This window comes from Protopterus annectens, chromosome 2.part0 (genome assembly GCF_019279795.1).
Source record: "Protopterus annectens isolate FY-2018-M chromosome 2.part0, PAN1.0, whole genome shotgun sequence".
Lineage (NCBI taxonomy): Eukaryota > Metazoa > Chordata > Ceratodontiformes > Protopteridae > Protopterus > Protopterus annectens.
In genome coordinates, this window is record NC_056728.1 from 1,930,646,904 (window position 1) to 1,930,674,403 (window position 27,500).

The following is a 27,500-nucleotide window of genomic DNA, read 5'->3' on the forward strand; positions in this document are numbered from 1 at the left end:
ATATATATATATATATATACATTTCCTATGCTGGGCGCTGCTTACACCCGTGCAGGTGCACTCGCCTATGATTACTGTGCATTACATATGTTTACTGTCGCGTATTTGTGCTTACTTGTGCTTATTCATTATGACAGTAACACCTTGATTGAAGGGATCTGGTTAATAGTCTCATGTGATACACACGTTCACTTTTACATGTTTTAATGTCAACGACATTCATTCCACAAGGAAAATGACATGTGCTATAGTCGAACTTGAACCGTGAATGCCTGTTCGTTAGGCAGATGCTCTAACCACTACACCATTGGTGTTCTGCTTGATTTATATGTATACCCATGGTTCATAGTTACCCGAACACATGCCTCAACACTTCACTTACACAGCAGGCATACATTTTCCTGTTGGGAAAACCGCACTACTACACATACACCATTCCCTACTGCTCTGGACCCATGCCGCATGTTAACACACTCAGAGTATATTCAGACCTCCAAAGCCTTTAGTCCTGGCACATACATGTGTTTGATTGTCAGGGTGTTCATGTGGTCATCCGAGTTTAGGCTTGTCCGACTGGCGTCAGGGACTGCCCTGTACCCATTTTGAAAGTCAGATTTAGCACGTGGAAAAGGTTACTCCCACTGTTAGCATCCTACCTGTGGTTAGAGATGCAGGGATTTTGGCCACCTTTGGCCAGCTTGATATGTCAGCACTAGATAATACGGGTGTTCCACTGCTATTTTCCTTCACATTCATTATGAATGCTTTCTTGTTTCCATGTTCATTCTGTATATATATATATATATATATATATATATATATATATATATATATATATATATATATTTATGGTTGCCACCCTTTCAAATGGCCAAAGTTGGACATATTTGGTCCAAACGTCAAGATTTTGCAGGCCGACACATACCCACAACCAGTACAAAGGATAGAACCTCACTTTTATGCCTAATTTCTTGTAGCATTTTAGTTGCTTATTCAGTTTCTTATTACATTTAGGTGTTTCAGATACAGAATAACTAATTTATGCAACTATTACATAAATATAGGACATATTTTTGTCATTAAATCTCAGGACATCTGCCATTTGACACTAATTGTACAGGACACAACTGCCCAAAGAGGGACTGTCCCTCGATATGTTGTTGATATATATGTTGTTGTCGTATCTTTTGGCTTTTCCCGGTTAGGGGTCGCCACAGCAGAACTCCGGTCCACTAATGACTGGCAGTAGATTTTTACGTACCAAGTTGCCAGCCCTGACACACAACCTTCAACGAAGGTAAGACCATTCACGCATGTCTCCACACAGAAGATGCTTTCGCTGAGAATCGAACAGGACAACGTCTTACTGTGAGGCGACAATGCTACCGCAACACCACCACCGCAGTCTATATATATATATATATATATATATATATATATATATATATATATACACATATATATATATATATATATATATATATATATATATATATATATATACACACACACAAATATATATATATATATATATATATATATATATATATATGTATATATAGACTGCAGTGGTGGTGCTGATGTATATCTATGTGTACGTATGCATGCATACACAACTATATGATTTAATTACTTTGATCATACTGTTGAAAGACTGTGTTGTCTGCTATGTTTGTGATAACATCGACGTTAGGTATAACTGCCGTGGCTTAGTGTTAAATCACATAGATTGTGATGTGTAGAGTCCTGGCGTCGGGCCTGGCCGATGCAGTATATTGTGTTGCTGGGCAGAACAAGGGCCGTTGGACAAAGGGTAAGTACAGCCCTTTTCAGCTGCGGTTTTCCGTTTAACCGCCGATTCACATCATGCAAAATCCTTCTACATTCTTACTGTGATATGTCACCCCAGTTCACATTTCATTGGTATTATATAGTTATACAGCATAAAATTAGCAAGATATGCTCGTATACGGATTACGCATCATAAATGTTGTGTGCTGCAGTTGAACTGGCAATGTCTGCTCGATAATCGGATGCTTTAACCACTACACTACTGGTGTTCTGAATCATTTATATGTATACCCATGATTCATAGTTATCCGAACACACACCTCAACACTTCACTAACACAGCAGGCATCCATTTCCCTGTTGGGAAAACCACACTACTACACATGCACCAATCCTTACTGCTCTGTACCCGTGGTGCATGTTGACTCACTCAAAGTATATTCAGACCTCCAAAGCCTATAGTCCTGGCACACACGTGTATTTGATTGTCAGGGTGTTCATGTGGTCATTCAGGTTTAGGCTTGTTTGACTGGGGACCGGGACTGCCCTGTACCTGGTTGAAATCAGACTTAGCATGGGGACATAGTTAGTTCCACTTTTAGCGTCCTACCTGTGTTTGGGTATGCAGAGGTGTGCTCACCTCTCCCCAACCTAATATAAAAGCACTAAATATTATGGAGGGTTCCGCTGCTGTTTCCCTTCACTTTCATTATGACTGCTATATTGTGACCATGTTCATTCTTCATATCTATATCTATATACATATATATATATATATATATATATATATATATATATATATAAATCTATATATATATATATATATATATATATATATATATATATATATATGTCTATAAATATATCAGTCTGTACATACGGATGTATATACACCTACATGCTTATTTATATTTCCCTTACCGTTGAATCACCGCCACTTTCTTTCGCGCATACACGCTTATGTCTAGGGTTGCCACCTTTTCAAATGGCTAAAGTGGGGCATTTTCATGACACACATCAGATTTTACAGGCTAACACATACCCACAGTCAGTACAAGGGATATAACTTTACTTTTTTGCCTAAATGAAAGCTTATTCTTGTAGCAGTTTAGTTGCTTATTTTGTTTCTTGTAACATTTAGGTTACATACAGAAATAACTATTTTATGCAACTGTTACATGAAATATGGGACAAAATTATTTCCTACAATCTCAGGACATTTGCCATTTTATTATTTTTGGTCAGGACACAACTGCCCAAAAAGGGACTGTCCCTCGTAAAGTGGGACAGGTGGTAACCCTACTTACATCTGCTTTAAAGCGCCTTAATCACCCTATATCTGACTGCCACTATGCGAATGTGAAAGGTATATATTCCCGATAATGCACATGGGGAGATGTGCATCATGGTCAGGTGTTTAATCCCAGGTCGTAGGTTCTGCAGGACCGGTTGGAGGCTGAGCAGGGTTGTGAACAATTACTGCTCATACAACTTGTGTCCAGATGTCTACGGGACTGGACATCGTGTCGCGACACCAAGTCTAATGTTTAGAACAGATACTTATCCCATGAGGGATATCCAAAAATTGTGGGGACCAATGACCTTGATTCTTTTGGTTTATGAAAATGAGGTAGAGTTATACGTGCAAGGGATAAATAGTTTGCAATCCTGATACTGCCTAGAGTGAGACTGCCTACTAGATATGAGTAGGGGTCACTATGTGCAGATATCGCTGCACAAAGCTAGCAGCCCAAGTATGGGTGGTTTTGGTGGACATTCAGGAGGGGGGTGGTGTGCTGTGGAGGGGATGATGGGTATTCAATTATGTATCCAGGTGTGTTGGGTTTGGATGGCTCAGTTCAGGCCAGACCATTATGGGGTGTGAGCTGGTAACGTTTCTGTACATGTGTATCGCACATTTTAATGTTCATATGTTTGTGGGATTGTGTTCTACAGTATGGCCTGTCAGGCTGTATTGCAGATATGAATGTTTGTTCTTTGGTTTTCTTTATGATTCACCCACTGCTCCCTCGTACACCTCCAGTTCACCTATTGTGCATCCAACCCAGTCTCCCCTTGCCGAATTATTACATTAGCCGTCACCCCCCACCCCCATATTACACACACACCATCCATCCCTTCTCTGGTTAATGGCCCATGGCACAGTCAAAAGAACACATTGCGTACACTACATATCTCTGGTACCAATATGGTTGTGAGGACAACCCTAGCATTTTTGATCTTCCACATGCTGTGATTCACGCACATAGGTACAAGCAAATACTTATCTTTCATGACATGGTAGGTAGACCCGAGTAATACCCATTCATCTTTGTGCCATCCAGACAATGACGACTTAGATCGTGAATGGGCAGATACTGAGCAAATGCTCTGACCATTGGTAGGGTTGCCACCATTTCATATAACCAAAATGGGACATTTTCGGGACACACATCAGATTTTACAGGCCAACGCATGCCCATGGTCAGAACAAAGGATAGTACTTTAGTTTTATGCCTAAATGAAAGATTATTGTTGTAGCAGTTTATTTGCTTATTCTGTTTTTTGTAACATTTAGGTATTTTACATACAGAAATAAGTATTGTATGGAACTATTACATAAAATATGGGACATAATTATGTCCTACAATCGCAGGGCATTTAACATTTATAATGGTTTTGGTATGGACACAATTGCCCAGAGAGGGACTGTCCCTCACAATTTGGGACAGGTGGTAACCCTAACCATTGGGCTAGGCTTAGAAAATGGAAGCGGCATGCTAGCACGCTGCATTTCGCTTCCACTTGGTATAACAATCAACACTACAATGGAATATGGGCACAGGGTTTTAAATGTCATTTGTTCGAGAGACGGGGACTCAATATTCAGCTACGTGCCTTTGTGTTTACTTTTTATTTTGGTGTTCACAAAACTGTCTTGTATGCTTTGCATACATTTCAGTATCCACGGACACTCACAGGAGTGATTATTATTAGAGGCAGGCTGTACTAGTCAGCATTTTAGGTTGCCCATCTGCAGCCGACATGTTCATGCCTCCATGCAGTGCTTAGACATGCCCCCTGCGCTCGCACACATTTCCTATGCACGTGGACGTTGCGGCAGCGTACCTTCATTAATATGCATGTGGTGCTGCTGCACCATCTCTATGCTGCACGGTCGGCGCAAGGCTAATGCCGTCCTTGCACCGAGCTTCATGAATCCCGGGGCACATTTTGTGGCACTGCAAGTAGAATGTGAATTTCTCGGCTTTATTCTCATTATTCCCATATTTAAAAGGGTCATAATTTAAAATCTTATTTAAGTTCATTTAGAGCTATTGTAACTTGTTTATTATGTGTTTTAATCAGGTTAGATTTGTCTTTTTCTGGGTTTTGATATGTGTTCCAGTCACCCCCAATTATTAGGTAGTGATCTTTAAGTTGGTTTAGAATTGGGTAAAGTAACATAAAAAAGTGATGTTGGTTACTACAAGGTGCATATAGATTAAGCACCATTATGGGTTTTGGTAATCCTGGGTTAGTAAATGTTATGTTACACCATCTTCCCTCTTTGTTCACCTTAGGCTCAAGTTATCTTGTCCAGAAATTGATTTTTAATTATTATGGCAACCCCAGCACTGTTTGTTTTATCCCCTGTTGCTATAATTTGTCTTATCCATTTTTATCCCCCAACTTCTGTCCATTGTTCTGTAGCTAAGTATGTTTCTTGTATTAATATAAGATTGGTGTTAGTTTTCAGGGTAAGATGCAAAAATAGTTTTCTTGTTTCTTTGTTTTGGAGTCCTTTAACATTTCACGTCTCTATTTCTCACATTTATTTGTTAAGTATGTTTGTTCTACATGACTTGTATGTTAGTTTGGTTTTATGGTCTTTGTATGTGATGTTGATATGTGTTTTTGGAAAGCATCTAACAATTACCATCCCTACCCTGTACCTACCCACTATACCCCTGGACCAGGAATAATTGGGGGAATAAAGTGAGAGATTAACATATACTTTTAGTTTCCCTCTGGTCTTTGGTTGTGTTTTCTCTTTGTGTGTAGGTTGAAAGCATGTTAGCCCCCTTACGTTACTATATACAATACAGACAAAGCTTACCAAACTAGTTCCCTAAAAAACACTGCTGTGAAATATCCCTAGTCTCTTCCTTAAAACTATTATACAATTATAGTATTATGGTTACAGCACAGAACTTATAGCTTTTTAGCATGCAGCTTATTCCTTCTAATAATGCATTTTTAAACAACATGTTAGTAATCAAATCCTCAGTTAGCTATAACAAGATATACAACAGTGTAGCACAGATTTTAAGGCAGACTTGTCATCTTTACATTTTCATTTCCTTATTCATCTCTTACCTTCCCCTCTCCTTTAAACAGTTTTTCTCCCCTACTTTGGTGCCTATACAGACTTCTGTGCCAATCTGCAGATTCCAGGAAAAAAATTTTATTGGCACCTATAATCAGAAGTAGGAAAATGAGGGGAGGAGAGAAATAAATGCAGTCAGATAGTTTATATTTGCGTGTTCTTGTATTTCCTTTTCTAAAATGCATTTACACTTTATTTATCTTTATTCAAGTCAAACATCATTATTTCTGTCATACATCCTTAATATATGCTGGTTGTGACAATCTCTCATGCAGTAATAAAGTCTGGATTGTTTATGATAAGTCTTATTAAGAGATTCACAGTCTTATTGGTTGTTTGTTAAAATCATTCCTTATTATTCAGATTCTTGCTTTGCATGTTTCTGATCATCTTTCAGTCTGGTTTACCTTATCAGCTTGTTTAGATCGATTTATGGGTGTCCATGGCAAGATTAACATCTTAAGCTTGCTTCATCTTCATTCCAGGTCATTTTTAGTTTGTAGTGGAGCCCTTGAGGTTGAAGGGGGAATGATTATGCATACCAGAGTCCTAGGATATGGTTCCTTCCTATAAATTGCGCATTGGAAATGGCAGTTGAATTTTGGTTCCTATCTGTTTTTCTTTTCCCTTTCCTGTGCTCCTCCTGACTCCATTCGTTGATTTAAGGGCCTAGGCAGTAAGGGGAAGCTCTCAGGGTTGAATCTCATCCAAAATGCTTGCAATTCAGTCCGTTTTTTACTCGAGGGATGCCTGCAACTTTTTTGCTGTTTTATTTTGTTTCTGGAGGTGGAATCTGCTTGAAAACAGATAGGAATGTCTCTTTTGCCTCTTTGGGGTTAGCAACCATGTATTTAAGATCTTTAACATTGAAAACTAGTTGATTTGGATATTTCATCTGGAATTTGATTTTCTTTTCTATCAGAAACCTGCAGCATGGAGACAGACATTGCCTTGCTTGCCTTATCTGGATGGGAAGGTTCTGAGCAAAGGAAAGTTTATTATTATTCCAGGTGAGTGTACCTTTCTTCTTGGCTTCAAATAGGATTTTATTTACATCTTGGTAGGTTAATATTTTAATATAAACAGGTCTTGTTCTCAGTGATGATTGTGCTTCTCTCAGAGCTCTGTGGGATCTCTCTATTATCACTTGCTGAGTTTCTTCAGGGTCATCCAGTAGAGATTTTATTATGAGTTTGATAGTTGGTATTAGATTATTATGTGTCACAGTTTCAGGGATTCCTCTGATGATAATATTGTTTCTTCGTGACCTTGCCTTAAGGTCTGTTATTCTTGTTTGTAGACTTTGCAGATCTTTGTCATGGGAATCAGTTCTTTGAGCAATAGAGTCTACTTTTATTTCATTTTCTAGCATTTTTGCCTCAGATTTTTCCATTCTAGTTAATATTTGGTTAAATGAGTCACCAAATGTTTGAAATTGTAAAGATAGTTCCTGTATTGCTTGCTGAATATGTAATAAAGCAGTTTTAATGTCTTCCAGGTTAGCTGGCTGGTCTGCCTTGGTTTTGCCTGTAGATTTAGTATTGCCTGCTTGTTTATTTGTCCTTAGTCTTTTTGAAGTTGTATCTTTATCTGGTGAGGCTAGTACCGAGAATTTGGTTTTAGTTGTTACAGTGTCCATGTAATTTTCTTCTTTTGACATCCTGCTGCCTGGTACTTTTTCAGACTTAGTATATGAGTGCACTACCTCAGTACCACACGGCTTCAGTTGTTTCTAAAATCTTAGATAATTCTGTTGTTTTTAAAAGGAATCTGCTGGTATTTTTTCTTCCTTTGATTGCTGTTTGTTATCTGGAATGGATGTTCAGGCTTATTTCTGCATTTTTTTATTCCGTGATGCCTTCTGGGTTTATTTTAATCCAGGGTATTTCAGAGAGCTATGTGTTAGCAGTGCTCACAGAACAGCACCCATCTTGAACTCCAATAACAGTTGTGTCTTTTCTCATGCTAAACATAAAGGATGTTAGCTAAAAAGGTTATATTTTTCTATTTTTCTTTAAAAAAAGCTTGTACAGAATGGAACAGATTATTTGTGTGTGTGTGTGTGTGTGTGTGTGTGTGTGTGTGTGTGTGTGTGTGTGTGTGTGTGTGTGTGTGTGTATATATATATATATATATATATATATGGGTCTATATTACAATGTCAAACTCACAGGAGTCGAACATTGTAATATCGAACTCAAATGTTCGAAATATGAAAATAGTGAAGCTATGGCACACCGATTTTTTTTCCCAGGGAAAAAAAAATTGGTGGCCATTTTCGGGGCTTTGCTATTTCCTCCACTGTGGTGTGAGGAAAAAAAATCTCTGTTCTGTGTTTTCGTAATTATTGGGTTTCAAACTTCACAGTTCGATATTTTGATATTACAACGTTCGAACTCCTGTGAGTTCGAAATTGTAATAAAGACTATATATATATATATATATATATATATATATATATATATATATATATATAGATAGATAGATAGACAGATACATATACATATAGTTATGTATGCACATATGTATGCTTATTTGCTTGTTCATTTACTAACTTACTTATGTACTTATTTTTGATTCTGAACCAGTTAGGTGGACTGGTCAAAGACCCCTTTTTAGCCATGACTCTGGACATAAGGCAAACACAAATGTGCACATTGTTTACATATTCATGTGGGCATTATACAACTATATTCTTACATATATGCAGTAAGAAAGGGACAATAATGGCTGGATTACTAGATTCACAGAAAAGTTAATATTTTTAGATTGAAAGATCGTGTTATACATTTATGATATTTACATATTTTTTGCATTAACCTGAGCATCTGGAACAATAAGTTATTTTCCAAATTTAGCTTCAGCTTTACCTTGAAAACTAAGAAGTTAAAAAACATGGAAAAATATTAACTGACTGATTATTCTAGTTCTTTAGAGTTAGCTTACAGAAAGTTCTTTTGGTATATACTAGTGAGTATCGTGATGTCTTAAACATTTACTTATTTTAGCAGCAATAAGAAAGTAATAGCTGCCTTTCACTTGTCTGATTTTTTAAAGTATTTAGAAGATAGGAGGCTCAGGCTATAACTGTTAACAACTTTATATTATGAAGTATGATGCAATAATGTTGCCTGTTAATAAAGTGAAAGAACCTTAATATTTCGTTTTCTGTTGTTTGTCATATGGTTGCATTTTGAGAGATGGTCAGCCGAGGTTAATGTACTTTCTAGTCTTGATGTTAAGATCATTATGTGCTCTGGCATTTCTTGCTTGGTTGTGTGGAGGAGAGACATTATAACCTACCTTAGGTAGATTTATGAGTTTTGATGTAATGACTCTGATAAGGGGTTTAAAAGAAAGAATTTGATTTAGTTATTGCAAAGTATTTGGAGGCAGTGTATGGCAAAAATATTCCTCAAGTATCTATGATGGAGGCAGGTTGTGATGTAACAATGCATTCAGATGTCCCCAAAATATTGCTCTAGATTTTTGTGGGATTATTGTCATTTTAATTGTACAGTAGAAACTCCATATTGAATGGAAGTCATTTTGTATGCTTTTATTCAGGGTTTAGCAGACTCTTGAGCCTTTGGTAGAATAATGTCATCTGCATATAACAGTTTATGCAAGTGAAAAGAAAAGTGTCCCTGGTAATACTCCCTATGAGCACAGATAAAGTCACTGTTTTGTTTAAAAAATTATGATTTTGTCCAGTATTCATTGTCACTTGCACAGATATGGTAGAGGTAACTATGATATTTGTGAGTGTGGATAGCTAGGGCACTATTCATAGAAGTCATTTATGAAAATGTGTACTGCCTTAAATATAATGAGATGTACATGAGAAATCTTGTAAAGTGGTGTATGCTAGTGATGTGTTCTTGTGATTCATAGTCCAATACCAGTGCCATATACAAATGCATTGCTAAAAGCATTGCTGAGCCTCTCCTATCTGCCCTGTAATCCATGAACTTGACGCCAGAAATCCTTTTAGTAGTCTGTCCAAGTATGCACTAAAAAGTCAACAAAATGAATTATTTTCCCCATTGATCCTTTCAGTAGTTTGCTCAGGTATGCATAAGCAGTAAAATTACAGTAAATACATTGCTTTCCAGCAATCACTTCAGCTGTCTAACATATGCACAATCACTTCAGTGACACATGAATGATTTCCCCAGCAACCACTTCAGTAATTTTTCTTTGTATGTACAAGCACTTTGCTGACACATAAATTAATCATTTTCCCCAACAACCCCTTCAGTAGTTTGACCATCTCCGCACAAGCACTTCAGTGATACCAAATGAATGATTCCCCCCTGCGGGCCCTTTAACAATTTGACTATGTATGCATAAGCACTAAAATGCAATAAAATTAATATTTTTTGAAGTGAAGTAAATGATCATAGCATGTTTCAAAAAGTGTGATAGTAAATATTAATTTTCCCTGCCAGTCATGTAATCAATGTGGCATCTAACTCCAGTATTAGATAGGGAAATTGGTGCTTAATGGCATAAGTTCAGGGTCTTTCACATGTTTTGTATTCAGATGAGGCCCTATTATGATTATCTCTAAGAATTATAGTAATATGTAAATGATAACACCCCTTACCCTTGTACTAGCTCTCAGCGTAATGCTTATACTTTAATCGTGTTATGCTTTAGCCATATGAAGGCATGTTGGAAAGATTTGGACAACGCATACATGTACTATGTGTGAGAATGTGTAAAAGTAAAACAGTTAATTTGGGATATTTGGGATAATTACTCCTTACAGTGATGTGCTCTGTGGACATAGATTAATTATAGTAGCTCTAGTTATTATTTGTGTGAGATTATAAGTAGTAAGTTATATGTTTAGTCTACTTGGTTACCATTCCTAGTACAAGCACATGGAACTGTGAAGGTTTAGGTGCAGTTAATAGAAATATATAGTAAGTCAGAAATTGGTTTATCTTGGAAATCTTCATTTTCCAAGGTACAGTAAAGCCAAAATTAGTAAATATAAGAATTAGGGGGGGGTGCATGGTTCAAAGCCCCATACTGAGGGGGCAAATGGAAGATTACAACTTGCAAAATAAATATATATATATATATATATATATATATATATATATATGTATAGAGAGAGAGAGAGAGAGAGAGATTTATTATGCAATATTATCTTTCCCACTTCATTGTTATTTATACAGATGAAGACAGTATTTTATAGAATTTCTTCAAAAATGTTTTAAATGATGTAGTGGATTGTAGGCAGTGGTAGAAGTAATAGGTCTAGCATGTTCTTCAACTTAAACTTGACTGATCGTGCAGGTGGGGGCTGAACTTAACTAATTCTATGTCTGAAACACAAACAAACACCAGTCACAACCAAAGTGTCACATAGCTCACAACACCAGTGTGCCACCCAGCAACAGCCCCTAAGGTAAGACAACATACCTAACACTTTAGTCATAGGTGACTCTATAGTCTGGCACACTGATGTCCCACTCACCAGGTTGAACAAGGAGAAAATTACAGTCAGCTGCCTGTCGGGTGCCAGGATCCGCCACATAACACATGCACTCAAGTCACTCCACAACAAGTACAAATATGACTCTGTCTTTGTCCATGTTGGAGTGAATGACTTGAGACGTACCTCCCTGGATTACATGAAAAGAGACATGGAAGAGCTCTCGCATCATGTGGCCCAGGCAGGTATGATCCTAGCCCTGAGTAGCATCCTGCCTTCACCCAGAATGATACCACAATACAAGGACAAAATGATTGACTTCAACAATTGGCTAAGCTTCTGGTGTCATTCAAAGAGGATCCAGTATCTGTCTGCCTGGGACGACATGATCGACAGACCATGATGCTTTACCAGAGATGGTCTGCACCTGTCACCCCTGGGATTCAGGTTACTGGCTAAGGCTTTTGCCACCCCTATAGTGCGTTTTTTAGGCAAAGTTCAAAGGACAAAACCACCACCGTAACAGGTACAAGCATGCAAAATCTGAAGGTAATGCTACTCAGTGCTAGAAGTCTAAACCTCAAAATGCACTCTCTCGAGGCACTCCTAAAAATGGAGTACATCGATATCTGTGCAGTAACTGAGACCTGGTTCAAGGCTCCAGAGAGCACCTCTGCAATACCAGGCTACAACTCTTACCACACTTTTCAGCCACCAAACCAGGACCGAAACACTAAAGGTGGAGGAGTGTCAATATTCTCCAAGGATATTCACACCACCAGGCAAGTTGCCCAACACAATGCATCTGAAATTCTCTAGGTGCAACTAACACTAGGTAAGACTGCAATCCAAATTCTAGCTTGCTACAGATCCCCCACCATGCCCCAAGATTCTCACTACACCTTTCTAAACATACTGGAAAATATTAAGATAGAACCAAACACCCTAATACTGGGTGAATTTAACTACCCTGTCATTAACTGGGAAAACTACTCGTGTACCAACACCTTTGCCCAACGGGTCTTGGAATTCATAAATTCCAATGCCCTGGATCAACTAATCCATAGTCCTACCAGGGGATCCAATATCCTAGACCTGGTCGTTACCAACATGGAAAATCGATGCTCCACACCTATGGTCACCCCCTCATTAGTCAGGTCTGACCATAAGCTGATCTCCCTTAACATCCATATCCCACCCCTACCCCCCAGTAAGGAAACCTCCATAAAAAACTTCTCCAAAGCCAACTTCATGCTACTCAAGTCAGAAGTGACAAACTTCATGACACCCACACAGACAGGAACTTAAAGTTCAACTGCTGAATCCTACACTAAGGCACTGTACGAGCACATCCACTCATGCATGAATCATGCCATCCCAAATAGAACCAAGATGCTCTCCTCCAAAAAAAGGAAGCCGATCTGGTGGTCCCCTGCTATAAACAAACTTTACAACAAAAGGAAGAAACTGTTGAATAAAAGAGGAATATCCCAGGATGCAAAAAACTCCCTTACCAGCCTCAGTAAGAAACTGAGATCCCTCATAAAATCCTCCAAAGCTAGTTACGAAAATAAAATTGCCAAAGATTCCAAAGACAACCACAAGGCATTCTATAACTATGTCAAGAATCTAAATGGCAATGCTCAGATCTGCTCTGAGTTACAACAGAATGGCATTAAATATACTGATCCCAAAGATATTGCCAATATCCTGGCAGATCGATTCAGTGTCAACTTCACCCCCCTCTCACCCCTAAATGGCCCATCTCAATACTGGAAGATTGTCAAATTCCGGTAATAACGGTCACACAGGTAAAAAAACGCACTCTCCAAAGCTAAGAATACAGCATCCATGGGACCAGATGACATCCCGGGCTGTGTACTACATGAAGTACAATATGAACTGGCACCTCACCTAAGTGTCATGTTTAATCATAGCCTCACATCAGGTTCCGTGCCCACTGAGTGGTGCAGAACTGCAGTTATCCCACTCCACAAGGGGGGATCCAACTTGGATCCCGGAAACTACCGTCCCATCAGTCTGACGAGCTTTATCTAAAAGGCCATGGAGCGTATTATCGTGGAACTTATAAACAAAGACATTGGCAACTTTCAAACACTGGATCCCACCCAGTTTGGGTTTGTCAAGGGCCGCTCTTGTCTCCTGAACCTGATTGACTTCTTCGAATCAGTCTCCAGAGCCATGGACAAAGGTAAGATGGGTCACACAGCCTATCTAGACCTTGCAAAGGCATTTGACACCATCCCCCACTCTGGAATCATAGATAAACTTACTAAGCTGGGCATTAATCCCTACGTCACCCAATGGGTTGCTAACTGACTTACTGATAGAACCCACACTGTAAAAGTATCCAACTCCAAATCCAGCTCCAGACAAGTGACAAGTGGAGTACCTCAGGGTTCAGTGTTCAGTCCTGGCATTGCTCTTGTTTGGCATCTACTTCTATGAAGTACAGGCCAACACTAAGGGACTCTGGCTAACAAAGTTTGCAGATGACTTCAAACTGTGAGCCATTATTGAATCCCCAAATGTTGTGGATACTCTACAAAAGGGCCTTACAGAAACAGATGCTTGGTGCCAGAGCCATGGGCTCAAGTTCAATGCCAAGAAATGTATAGTTATCCCCTTTGAAAAAAAACATGTACCCATGAATTACTATATAGATGGCAGTACACTAAACACCGAAAGTGTGATAAGAGACTTAGGGACAGAGGTGGACAGTGGTCACCCCTTCGATAACCACATCGCCACAACAGTGAGGAAGTCCTTCTATATGGCCCACCTCATTACTAAGGGCTTTTCATCCAGAAGAAAGGAGGTCATTGTCCCACTGTACTCATCCCTCATTAGACCCATTATAGAGTATAACGCCCCATTTTGTATGCACCTCTTAAGACATTTGCAACAACTGGAAAGACCACAGAAATACCTCACTAAAAGAATCACAGGCCTAAAGCAGATGCCCTATGCTGACCGCCTTAAAAAATTCCAGCTATACTCTGTCACATATCGTCTACTCCGAGGCGATCTCTGCTTAACATACAAGGCCATGTCAAACCCAAAGCTGTTGAACATGCTACACTTAAAGAAATCCCAATCCCTCAGAGCCACACGCTCCAGGGATCTAAACCTTGTCATCAAAATAAACAAAACATGCTGGAGGAATAGGTTCCTGACCCAGAGACTCCCCAGACTGTGGAATAGATTGCCCAAACATGTCAAGCAGAGTGCCTCTTTGGCCCTCTTCAAAAGGAACCTTGACGATTGGATGGGAGAAAGGAAATTCAGCTCAGGGATCACGTCAGTCGCCCTGCTAGACAGGTGTCCAGGAAAGTAAATAGTGTGGGAAGAAATAGCCAGGGAATTGTTATGGCTAGGCTTATATAGGCCCTAGGGCTGATAGCCTAGTACCAACCTATGAACCTATGAACCTATTAAATTGATATTTTTATGTGGAAGAGTTGTAGGTATTTCTGACATTGGGTGTAGATAAATATGTCTTCTTACAAGAAAATAACTCTTATAAGCTTTACAGATGTGTGTTTTGCAGTATGTATTAAGTAGTGATTAGTAGAGATAAGTATATATATTTTTATTTCATTAAAAAATTAATGATGGTACAAAAATACACATATGACTTATTCAGACTGCAGTAAAAAATGCCCAATTAAAGGGATAGGTAGGGCTCGGACACTTGACTGAAAGGCTAGACTTATATTTTAGACAGAATTGCATTTTATTTTAGTAACCGCTATATTTATTGTTATTTTTATGATCCTAATGAGAAAATGCAATGAGCAGAAGAGAATTTGTTTATCAGTGATGACGTTTTACTAGTGGTTATGTTTTAGTTTACTTTAAAGCTCGGAGATGAAGTTATATAAGTGGTCATGAGAAGACATGTGCATAATGCATTGAAGAGTCAGGTGGCTGGGGAATGGCAGTGGGAAAGCAACGCCGGCCAAATTTCAAGTGTCCGCTGGAGTCAGTCTGCACATGCTCATTCCAAAATGACTTGGATAATGTGGCATTGTACCAGGTAAGAACAGTATCAGCTGTAAAATGTGTGTAAAAACTATGCCAACTACATTATTAGTTAGTTTTTACTTAGTAGTTGGTTAGTTAGTTGGTTAGCTAGCTGGTTAGTTAGTTACTTGCTTCTGTTTACTGGGAACATCTGAATTGAAATATAATATCTCTACCGAATATTAAAATAGTTCTCCAGCAGCTTAGACATACAATGTTCTAGTAAAATGACCACTGGAATGCTAGTCATGCAACAGTTACAAGTTAATGACATGCAATTTAGGCATTCTTTTGGCTAAAGTGAATTCCACAAGGACTGCTGTTTTCTTAGTAAATAACATCATGTTTTCAGACTTTTTGTAGCTGGGCACTGCAACATACTGCAAACAGGTCCTTTCCATACTCCCTCTGGCTGATCTCTGAGCTCAGCAGTTACTTGAAATTAAAGAATGTACAATGTAATCAATCACCAGGGTGATATGCCATTTTGTAAGGTGCACTGTTATAAAGAGATAGAGGAACATGACTATTATAGATCAACGACTCCACTAGCATTTCATGGGTAATTACTAGAGTATCCATTCGCGGATTTTTACAAGCCAATATCTACAGATCAGACTCAAACCCAGTACCTTGTATCTGTGAGATTAAGACCTTAACCATCATGCCAAATCCTACCTTGACATTTGAAATAGTGTGATAGAGACATTGTGGTGATTTGCCAGCTTTATCAACATATATTTCTGACTGCACTGCACAATGGGAAGGCAAAGCCTTAACCTTTTGAGTACATCAGTCTAATGTGCCCATTTCATAAAAGTCATACTGTTTGATTTCATACCTGCCTTTTTAAACACAGTTGCTACTAAGTATATGATGTAGATCTTCAACAAATATATTTCTAATGCATGCACCTTAGCTCATTGCACTTTGTCTAAAGGTAGTGCTATATACTTCAGTTTATTTCAGTATTGATTTGCAAATATTCTGCATTTTTTCTTGTGCACAGACATTTAAAAAAAACAACTGAAATATTTTTCATTGTACTTTCCTTCAGCATTTCAGAAGAAATGGCTAAACATTTTAGTCATAGTACTTAGCAACATTTATTCAGAAAACATTTAAATACTTTTTAGTCTTTGTATCTACCCGAGTATCATGTTGCATTTTTTATTATTCTATTTCAAAGCCTTTCTCTCTTATTTTTATTATCTTTCTGCTGGAGTACTTCACATTCAGTTAACCCAGTCCATCAGAACCCTAACCCAGGAACATACCACCTCTTTTAGGCAGGACTACAGACCCATATTGAAACTCTGCTCCTTAACAAAAAAAAAATTAAAAAATAATCTACGAGCAACTTTCAGACTAAATTATCAAATATGGTATTCTTAAAAAACAAAACGAACAAAAAATAAAACAAAAAAAAACAAAAAAACAAAAACAATCTTACATGCAGTACAACAGATGCAAAAAATGTTTCCAGTTTGTCATGTTTTGTGGCATTCCAGGAATGTCAGGTTCTAGCTATAATCTACGTCAGCTGTTTTATGTCAGCTTTCTTCCCTAACATATCTTTCTTAGTTTATAGGCAAAAACTCACGTTACAAGGCAATGTAAATTGCAGAAATGGTTGCATGCTGTAAACAGACTCGTTTCATCATAAATGAGCTGTCAGCACTATCTAACTCAACAAGAAGATAAGTGATTTGTGTTCCTATGAAATATTTACATCTACTTTACTGAGGTCTGGGATGTTGGCATTTATAATACAAAAGTTATTAATAACTTAACAATGATTGATGATCGATAGCTACTTATTTCTAGCCCAGTTTCATAGTTCAAAATAACTTTTACCCTGACAGCAACACAGCTCTATTACCCCTATAACTGTTTGGCAAGAACTGCCATGTCTTTTTTATGCAATGCCAAAAATAAACAACTCAAGCTTTGTACTATACTACCAACTGTTATCTAAGTTTATATAAGTTCTTATACATACTGATAAGTTTTATATCGTTTATGTATTCTACTTTTAGATTTTTTTAAAATTTTTGCATATTTCTGCTTTAAAAAAAATGTTGTCAAGTGCCTTTATTTTTATTTGACTGTATTAATTGTGTAGCCTTTCTCCCCGGGGGTCCACTAAAAATGGGTTACTGACCCAGTGGACTTTCCCGGTCAACAAATGTCAATAAATAAATAAAATAAAAATGTTTTGGTAAATTCAGTGTCACTAATAAGTACATTTCTGAAGAACAATTGTAAAAGTGATGTATAATAAGTTGAATGATCTGGTTAAGGGGTTTTATGATGAAGAATGTGTTGTGATACACAGTTTTGTAATATAATTTGTAGTTTCTGACTCCTAATTGGACCAATGAAATTTAGAGTAAAGTCACTCAAAGTGATTGCATAATGTTTTGGCATAACATGCTTAATTTCTAGCAATTTGTCCTCATATATCTTAGTACTTGAGGATGCAACAAACCCCCATGAGGAGTTTATTATATAGTCCTAAAATAAATGATGCAATGAACCATATGCGGCACCAAGAGCATTTGATCTGCAATTCTTTATTAGTCTCTTGCACATTTTCTTTAGTTTTTACTAGTAGGAAGGCATTGCCTCAAATTTTCCTCTACCATTTCTTCCAGAAAAGATGATATTTGTCACAGATAATATGAGAAAGGCTGTGGTTATCTTTAAGCTATAATGCAATAATATCATATTTTGAATATTATGGACAGTTTGGAATATATATATATATATATATATATATATATATATATATATATATATATATATATATATTTTTTTTTGCTAGCATGATAAAGAGAATGCCAGGGATACTGTCTCATGACCAGCTTACCAGGGTGATTTGTTTTCCTTGCTGATACTTCTAAATGGAGTGGCACAGTGGTGCAGCAGTAGCATTGTCGCCTCATAGCAAGAGGTCCTCTGGTTCGATTCTGAGCTGGAGTGCCTTCTGTATGGAGTTTGCATGTCCTCCCTGCATTCGTGTGGGTTTCCACCAGGTGCTCCGGTTTCCTCCCACGGGTATAAAGACATGCATCTGGAGTGTTTCTCCTGGAGCTCCACTAAAAATTGGTTTTGTTTCAAGTAAGTCTTTCCCGGTAAATAAATGTTAAATAAATAAATAAATGCACCTGTAGACTTCTTCTTGAATATCTGTTTAGACACATTATTTGATATACCTCCTGCTTAGAGGTTTCTGAAATGCTATACTTGGACTTGTCACTGTAGTTTAGGAATGCATTTGACTTGATAAGGAAATAGCTGAATGACAGACTTTTAACTACTACTTTAGGCAGTTTTTTTCCCCTGTGGAACAACAATACCGGAGTTTCATTTTGTATATTTATGTTTAAAGAAGAAAGGCATCTTGTTCATTGTTATATTATCAGATTTGTCTAAACTGATTGGTTTACACTTGTACAAACAATATATATATATAATGTCAGGCTATAATAAAGAACTAGAAAAACTCAACCTACTTTTCAGTTTATGAACAATCAATAGTTCATCTGGCTATAGATATACTGCATGCAGCAGATTATTTCTATATTTCATCAAAGTTAGATGTGCACCTATGAAGCATGGCTAATGCCTTGAACTTCCTTCAACAGTCTAAATTGTAACCTTCTTTTAATCACTGGATCACAGATTGTTTATTAAGAGGATTCATGCTGAAAATCCCATTGATCCAAAAAGTGATTGAAATTTCAGTACTTTTGTATGATATACCATTGCCACAGACAACTGCACCACATATCCCATATATTAGAAACACAGATTTAACTATAATAATAATATCAGTACTTGTCCTCTAAGTTGAGTCAATAACCATTGTAATGATGCTGTGACCATTTATTGAACACAATAGACAGCACTAAAGATGCCACAGTATGTCTACATATAGCCATAACAAAATAGCTAATAACCATTACCACTGAGCAGTTGGCATCACCAAGACTATTCCAGCTAAGCTTTACAGGTGGGGGTGCATAACCCAAGCTACCTCAGACCTGCTTGTAAAGCTCTTTATGTCTTGCCTCCCAAACCAAACACCTGTTCCCATGAGTACTGCTTAAACTTAATCTAACCTGCTTGACATGATGAGGCTGCGGAGCACAAATGGGGAAAAAAGAAAGAGGGAAATCTGCAAGGCAACCAACAACCTGGCATTCCTCTATGCTATTCACCCTTAGCGGCATCAATCCTATGATAGCCTTGTTTCCCTAAAGCAGCCCAGACAGTTAACTCTTAAAAAAATCATAGATGGCCAGGGAAATGTCTGAATTAAACAAGTCAAAGTCTAAATTGTTCAAACGTACCCAACCTCTGTTGTAAAAATCAGTTTATCAAGATCTTTATGGTGAATGACTTGAAACCTGATTTGGTTGGCTGTCCATGTCACTCTGTGTTTAATAAAATGCCTAGACAGCTCAAATGCTACAAATCTCCTAGTACATTCCCAATGGATTCCCAGCACAATCATTGACCAAAACAAAACTACTTCTGGATATAATGTGTGATGCATGTGCATCTCAGAGAGGATTCTGGCTATCAAGATTCTTTATGGAGCCATCTTCAAGTCATTTCTGCTGACGTGAATCATCAGGAGCTTTGGCAATCTTCCATTTGTTGTAAGCTGGCACCAGATCTCCCAATATTGAAACCATAGCAGGCCTGAAAAAACAAAGTAATGAACTAACCAGTTTTTATGATCAAAAGAGTCACTGAGTCTGCCCGCATGAACCAAGACTTGGATTGTGGCTGTCTTGATGAAGGAATATCCCACCATCCAGATAACCTCTTTCCCTGAAACAAAAAACAGTGGGTCAGTGCCTAATGTATGACAAGGAGGTATCAGACACCCACCTTCTTGTTTTTTGCAGGACCTTAGCTGAATGGCCCTCCATAGCTAGATCTGAAATGTAGATTATTCTAAAGGAGTGGGATGAATACCTTAGAGGATGTGTACCTTCCTCTTCAAGTGCTTTGCTTAAGAGTATATTGACCTCTGGCAAACTAAATGGCTTCCATGCCCCTAGGCCAGAGAAGTAGCCAACCACCTTGACTTATCTAAACGTACTTACTACCTTTTGCCCACTTGGTCCATTTTGGATTTCCTGACCCATGGTAAAATAAATTCACTCTGAATCAAAATAGCCACCCAAAAAAGGGAGTTTAACAATTCACTAGCATGGAAAGCACCTGCATATAAGGAAGTGAACAATGCAACCATGATAGAAAAAGTACAACAATCAATAACTATGCTACACAATCCCTGAACAATTACAACAAGGAACTGCCTCGTTAATCGCTCCCTGGAATCCTTTAACAGCCCTCTAATAGTCTTTCAAACTTTGATCACCCTGCCAAGCAGCCAGTGACTGGTAAAACCCTTAAGTCCAATAAACATGACATCCAGCCTAATGCTGCTAAGTGGACCCAAAGAGTGTTGGGGAATCTCCTATTGAGCATCTGTAAACCAGGAAACGATGGATCAAGGGATGTCCCCAGGCTTTATGACAAATAAGCAAGGACCTATACAAACCCTTGAAAGTCTTCCCTGATGATGAATAAGCCTTTCTAGTAGTCTTGGCACAGGAATTTGCAAGCAAAGATGTGGCTACTCTTCTCCAATCAACCATATGGGATGCTATACATTTCTGCATGCTTGGCCAGTCTTCGAAACCCGGTGAATTGAAAACAGGAAAGGCTATCAGCAATCGGATTGTGGTGGCCAGGCACATGCAAGCTAGAAAAAGACAAATGCATTTCCAAGCTCAATTAAACTAGAAGCTAAATGATGGAGTGGAATCATCTGGACTTGGAAGAATGCTTGTTGATGGCATGGAAAACTGCAATGTTACCTGAACAAAAAGAAACTCTACTGTTATTTAATTTGTCCTTTCAGACTAGAGTTACTACCCATATAGAAAGATCTCCAGGAAAGTAATGTCCCACTTCCTATCTTCTCACCAGGACTCATGCCATTTTTTGTGAACTAGCTACTTTTAAAATAGGGTCCCATGCCAATCCCTCCTGCCACATCTGCAAAAGGTTCATGGTTGCTGGAGGAAACCAAAAGCAACTGCTTGAAAGATAGTCCATTGAATTAGCACAAGAATGTGATCCAAAGATGGAGGTCTTCTTTAACCCTTCTTGTCAACCAAACCCTATAGTGCTTGGGTTTATTTCTTTACAGCAAACTAGAAATGGACTGAAAGAAAGTCCTGTCTGGTGAAATGGCCCTGCAGGCAAAATTCAGCCACATCTGCAAAAGGTTCATGGTTGCTGGAGGAAACCAAAAGCAACTGCTATAAAGATAGTCCATTGAATTAGCACAAGAATGTGATCCAAAGATGGAGGTCTTCTTAGCCCTTCTTGTCAGCCAAACCCTATAGTGCTTGGGTTTATTTCTTTACAGCAAACTAGAAATGGACTGAAAGAAAGTCCTGCCTGGTGAAATGGCCCTGCAGGCAAAATTCAGCAGCCCATGAAGCTGCATGATATCCCCTAACAAAACCTCAAAATTAACTGCCTGACCTGGTGTAATTTACTTGGCAGAAGTTCAAAAACCCTTTCAGTGATATCAGTAGCTAAGTCCTAATACTTCAAGACTTGACTCAGCCCTTCTGACTTGTCTTCAACTAAAGGAACCCATAGTCTAGCACACATCTCTTTGAACTCTGTCTTATCTTCTAAAGCCTCTTCATGACCTTTGTCCATGATCACTAAATCATCCAGGTACTGAATCACTGATTGCTGGGGTGCCTGTGCTGCCAGTACCACTGAGCACTCCATGGGCATTGTGGTGTCGAAATGAACTTTCCACCAAACTGTAATCCCAAACATGGCCAGTCCTCCTGTGTTATGGGAAGCAGATGGAATGCTGACTGGATGTCCAGTTTGCAAAGCCAAGGGGTGGAATAGTCTATTATGGCCACCGTCACCTGATTCAAGGAAGAATAGTGTACTTTAGACTGATCTTTGTCAATAAAATAACTGACTGATGTACCCTCAGGGTATGAAAGGTAGTGAATCAACCTGTACTCACCCTCCTGCTTCTTAGGAACTGGACCAATGGGGGAAAGTTTAAAGGCAGGCCAAGAACACTTGGAAAAGGGGCCAATTACTCTGTCTGCTGTTTGGAAAAGAGGCCATTTACCCTGCCTGCTGCCCCTTCTTTTTCAATTAGCCTAGTTGCAATGTCTTCAAGTCCCTTGATGGATGATAGGTTTCTAACTAACTTTGAGTCTAATGGGACTAACTTTATTAAAACCTTCAAGAATAACTGAAACAGGTTGCCTGATAGCATAGTCAGACAAAAACAGGTCAATTTATCTAGCCTCATCAGAGAGAGTAAGGGACTGGCCAAAAGCCCCTGATAGGTTGAATCTGTGTCCATGAAAAAACTACTTACCTATGGCAGAATTATTCTGGAGCCTCCTCCTGCTTTTCTCTCAGGGAGGTGAGGCAATGTCATAACTCCCCCGCCCAATCTTCCACCAGCACCTGGACACTGGATGATGTTTCTCACTACTGTAGCACAAGTGAGTGAATGCACAAGATGGGCACAGACACTTCTCATTGTTGAAAGCCCAAGAGAATTTCCCTTCCTCAGTGCCTCTGCCAATTCCTACCATCTCAGGGGAGCTCAGCTTATCCAACATTGCACTCAACCTGATGTCCGGGTGCCTTTGGCTCCACCTGACAATATTGCTCATGGCTTTCAATTTCCTGAATCGCTGATCATTAGATGAGCAGTCGGAGCCTCCTTTAATGTGACAAGCCTCCCTAATGGCCAAAATGTATGCAAACAATGGCAGCAGTTAGCTTGGATCTTTTTTCTGTGATCATGACCATGAAGACCACAAATCCTAAGACCCAAATATTTCAGTTCCTTACTACCATCCTGGCTGAGGCTCTTTTGCCAATGACTGCAGTTGCTGCCATCAAATCCTTGCTGCCTGCATTATTTGTCTCCTTAACTTGCCGGATCTCTTGGTATCCACAAAGTCAAATATATCTACAAAGTCTCCCCAAAGAATCTTCTCTTGAATACTGGCTGGTACATGAGCAGTTACATGGGATCCAGGGGAGGCAGTAGATGAAAAGTTCAACATAGTCATGGGAACAAAAACTGAGTAACACTAAGGTCAGCATCAGCCACATCAGCCTCTCTTGTGGAATCAATGCGCGACAACCTAATCTGTAGGTTGGAAAAACTGAAGGAGAACTTCCAAATGGCAATGCAGATGTGGCATCTAAATTACTCTCTAAAGCTATGCCAAATAATCTCACTCTCCCATCATTCAGTAAAATAAATTGATAAAATCATCAAGGTACTTTTCCAATGACTGACTTCTGTTACTTATCCCTAATTCTGACACCTGCCCCCCAGCATCAATTCCTTTAACTTTTGATGGGCCCACCACCAAATCTGCTCGGTTATTACTCGGACCTTGAACATCTCTCTTTTAGCCTTCCTCCTCATCTCTTCAAATGGGTGGGCACATTTGCTGACTCATCTTCATGATTCAGCACTGCTCTCTTTCTGTTAATCTGTCCTTGCTCAATTGTCTGCTCTGCCTCCAGGTCAGAAAGAGAGCCTTGGGTTTCATGAGATCAACACTGATATATTTCTTTAAACCTCTACAAAGTTGAACAACCTACAAGAATAATAAGAAATCAGTGCCAAACCTACTATCACTTCCCAACCCTACCTGGTGGTGCACATGATTCCCAAGAAAACAATCTCTTTCAACCAAAACCAAAACTCTAAAAGTCCCAAGACTGACCAGCAAAAACAAATTGGGGATAGAGTTAAATATTTCTTAAAATGGTTAAAATACCACCCTTGCCAAAACTGCTCTCAAGCCAGATTTTTCTAAATTAATATAAGTGAAAGATCAGCCCTAAGAAGCCAACTTCTATCCAATTTATTGCCAGTAACCCTCAATAAAATCTAGTACCGAACTTAAAAGGATGTTTTTAAAAACAAGGAATCAAACTGGACATTGTGCAAGCTTACACTGTGAGGCATGGTACCAAATTGTCCTTGCATTAAAAATAGAATAAAGTGATGTCCCAAGCACACATCAACAGGTGGCACAAAAATCCCATGCTGTACTAGATGACTTGCTGCTGCAGGATTCCAAAATGCTGACATTTCACCACACAGTATACAGACACAAAACCTGTTGGCAACATGTACTCTTGCCAACCTCTAGACTGGCCCCGTTTAAATAAGGGTGTCCCCAGTACCGAGCAAGTCCTGACTCAGCCCTATAATCCTAATTCTGCCTAATCAGCCAAAGACAAAAACATAAGGGGATAGCTCTCAGTCCTTACCATACCTCTCAAACTCTTAGCACAAAACATCTGTACAAACCTTAAATAAAGGGAGGGACAACAGCCCAAATTTAAGAACAGCTTTTAAATATTGCTCTTATAAACTTAGAAAGTTGCTAGAATGTGGTAGCATGCATTTTCTGAAGGACAGAAAATTTGATACTCAAATGTATGTCATTATTTAGCAATATCAATCCTTAGTGATATGCTAGCACCCATGAATTTCAGAGGGGCAGACCAAACATGTGAAGTAAAACCAGGGCATTCTGTGAAGGTCTGAACAGTAGACAGGTATGATTACCACTACCAAACAAATATTCCCATACAGTTTCTGCCAGTCCCTAGCAATGAGACACCAATCTGCCCAAAACTTCACCATGGATTGAAGGCAGCTATAAAACCACTTGAGCCAAACACTGCACAAACTGCATCCTGAGTCAACATCACCCTCCACAGCCCCAGGACCCAAAGCACACACCAAGAAGGCTTCCAGCATCAAACTCCTGTGACCTGGCTTTACATGATTACACACATTTTTTTAAAATAGTTTCACCAGTAAAACTGCTGCCGACTTGTCCAACAACCAAACACAAACACCCACGAAAACCCACATTAGCATAACAAGGAACAAGCAGGGTTCCACCTCTCACTAACTACATTGTTCCACTAGCAGAGGTAAAAAGTGAAATAGATGTGTACCTTATGTCAGTGGTAAGGACTATAATGATCTGCTACTTCTCCAACTGCCTGAACCATTGCAGGTACTCACCCACATGGCTGCTGACAGATGCTACATGATGAAAATCACCCTTTGAGCCGCTGATGAAAACTGCCTCGGAAACTGTGGCACTCACCTTTAAAACCAGGCAATCAAGCACCTACCACCTGATCCAGCTCATGGACGAAGCATCTTACAAGTAAGCCATCCTTACATTCTGTAACTTCTTGACCACTGGAAACTTCAAGGAGTAATCATCACGCATCAGAAACACACAATCTTTGAAGTGAAAATAATCATTTTTAATTCTAATCTATGTTATTTAATATATTGAATAAAAAATAATCTTTTTTCTTGGATTATTTCTACAATATGCATTAGACACAGATAAGACTGCAACGTCTTCCTCAGTTTTGCAATAACATACCCGTCACATGCTTTTTCCTTGTGATAACAGATCTGAAATGAGTCTCACATAGTTTTACCAGCATTTCTTTCTTTAGCTTATTAGACACTACTACTTTATTTGTTTATGGCAGCTGACCTAATATATATAGCTCACCTATCCTATAAATGAAAATCATAGCTCCATTTCTTTTTCTTTCTTTTTTTTTCAGCTGATTTTTTTTCTGGCCAGTCATTCATTATTATTATATCTCAAAGCACTGCCAACTTATGTACACTTCGGAAAGAGTTTCAACTTTTAATTAAACATAGGCAGCTGCAGAAGTATCCTTGTTGTTGTTTATTCTTCCCAGGTAAATCTTTTGCTGATCTGGCATATAAAAATATTTAGAATGTCTTAGATATTCATATTATTTCTTTAATTTTATTTCAAATCAAAGTCATGCTTCTGCAAATTCAACATTATTATTTGCAATCTTAGTGGTTATCTTCTGCAAATATTTCATAAATATACTCAGCACTGGCTTAGGATCTGTGTCAACCAGCCCCACCTTCCTATGCATATTTTATTGATATCTTTTACATCGATTTGCTGTGGAAAGTTACCATTTTATATTTGAGAATAGCTACTTTGGTATTCCTTAAAGGTTTTTTATCTAGAATGATACAGCATGCTTTTTTATAGGGTGAGTGTACTGGCAGCATTAGGACGGGCATTTACCTGCAGTAGCACTTGGATTATTCATTCCAAAATTCTTTAGTGTAAATATTTCAGTTACGAACCATTATAGCATTTCAAAATTATTTTCTAGTGCTGGCCTATGGTAGTGTGACACATCCTGCACTGGTAACTTATGTAATAACCAACTCTTTACAAGAAGTTTGGAAAAAAACTTGGAAAGATCTTGCTTCATTCCTTTATATCTCATAAGATCTTAGTGGTTCTGTGGTTAAGGTTAAAACACAATAGGTTTTACATTTTCATTATTAGGTTTCAAGATTTCTGATGATATAATGTAGCCCATGAGTACTGGCGCTATATATCTGACTTTACATTTGTTCTTGAGATTCTTTGATCTAAATATTCCCAATTTCTCAGCATAACATGTCTTTCAATTATCTATAACATAGGTTCTCAAACCACTTCAGGTTCTAACAGAATACCAAATGAAAGTCTGAGACGCATGCATTTTCCCAGAAGTCAACTAAAAGCACACAGGTTGGAGTTTTTCCTTTCAGGATATAACTTCCATAATCCCTGACTTGCATTGAACATGGCATAACAGTCACTATATCCTAAATTCTGTGAAATAC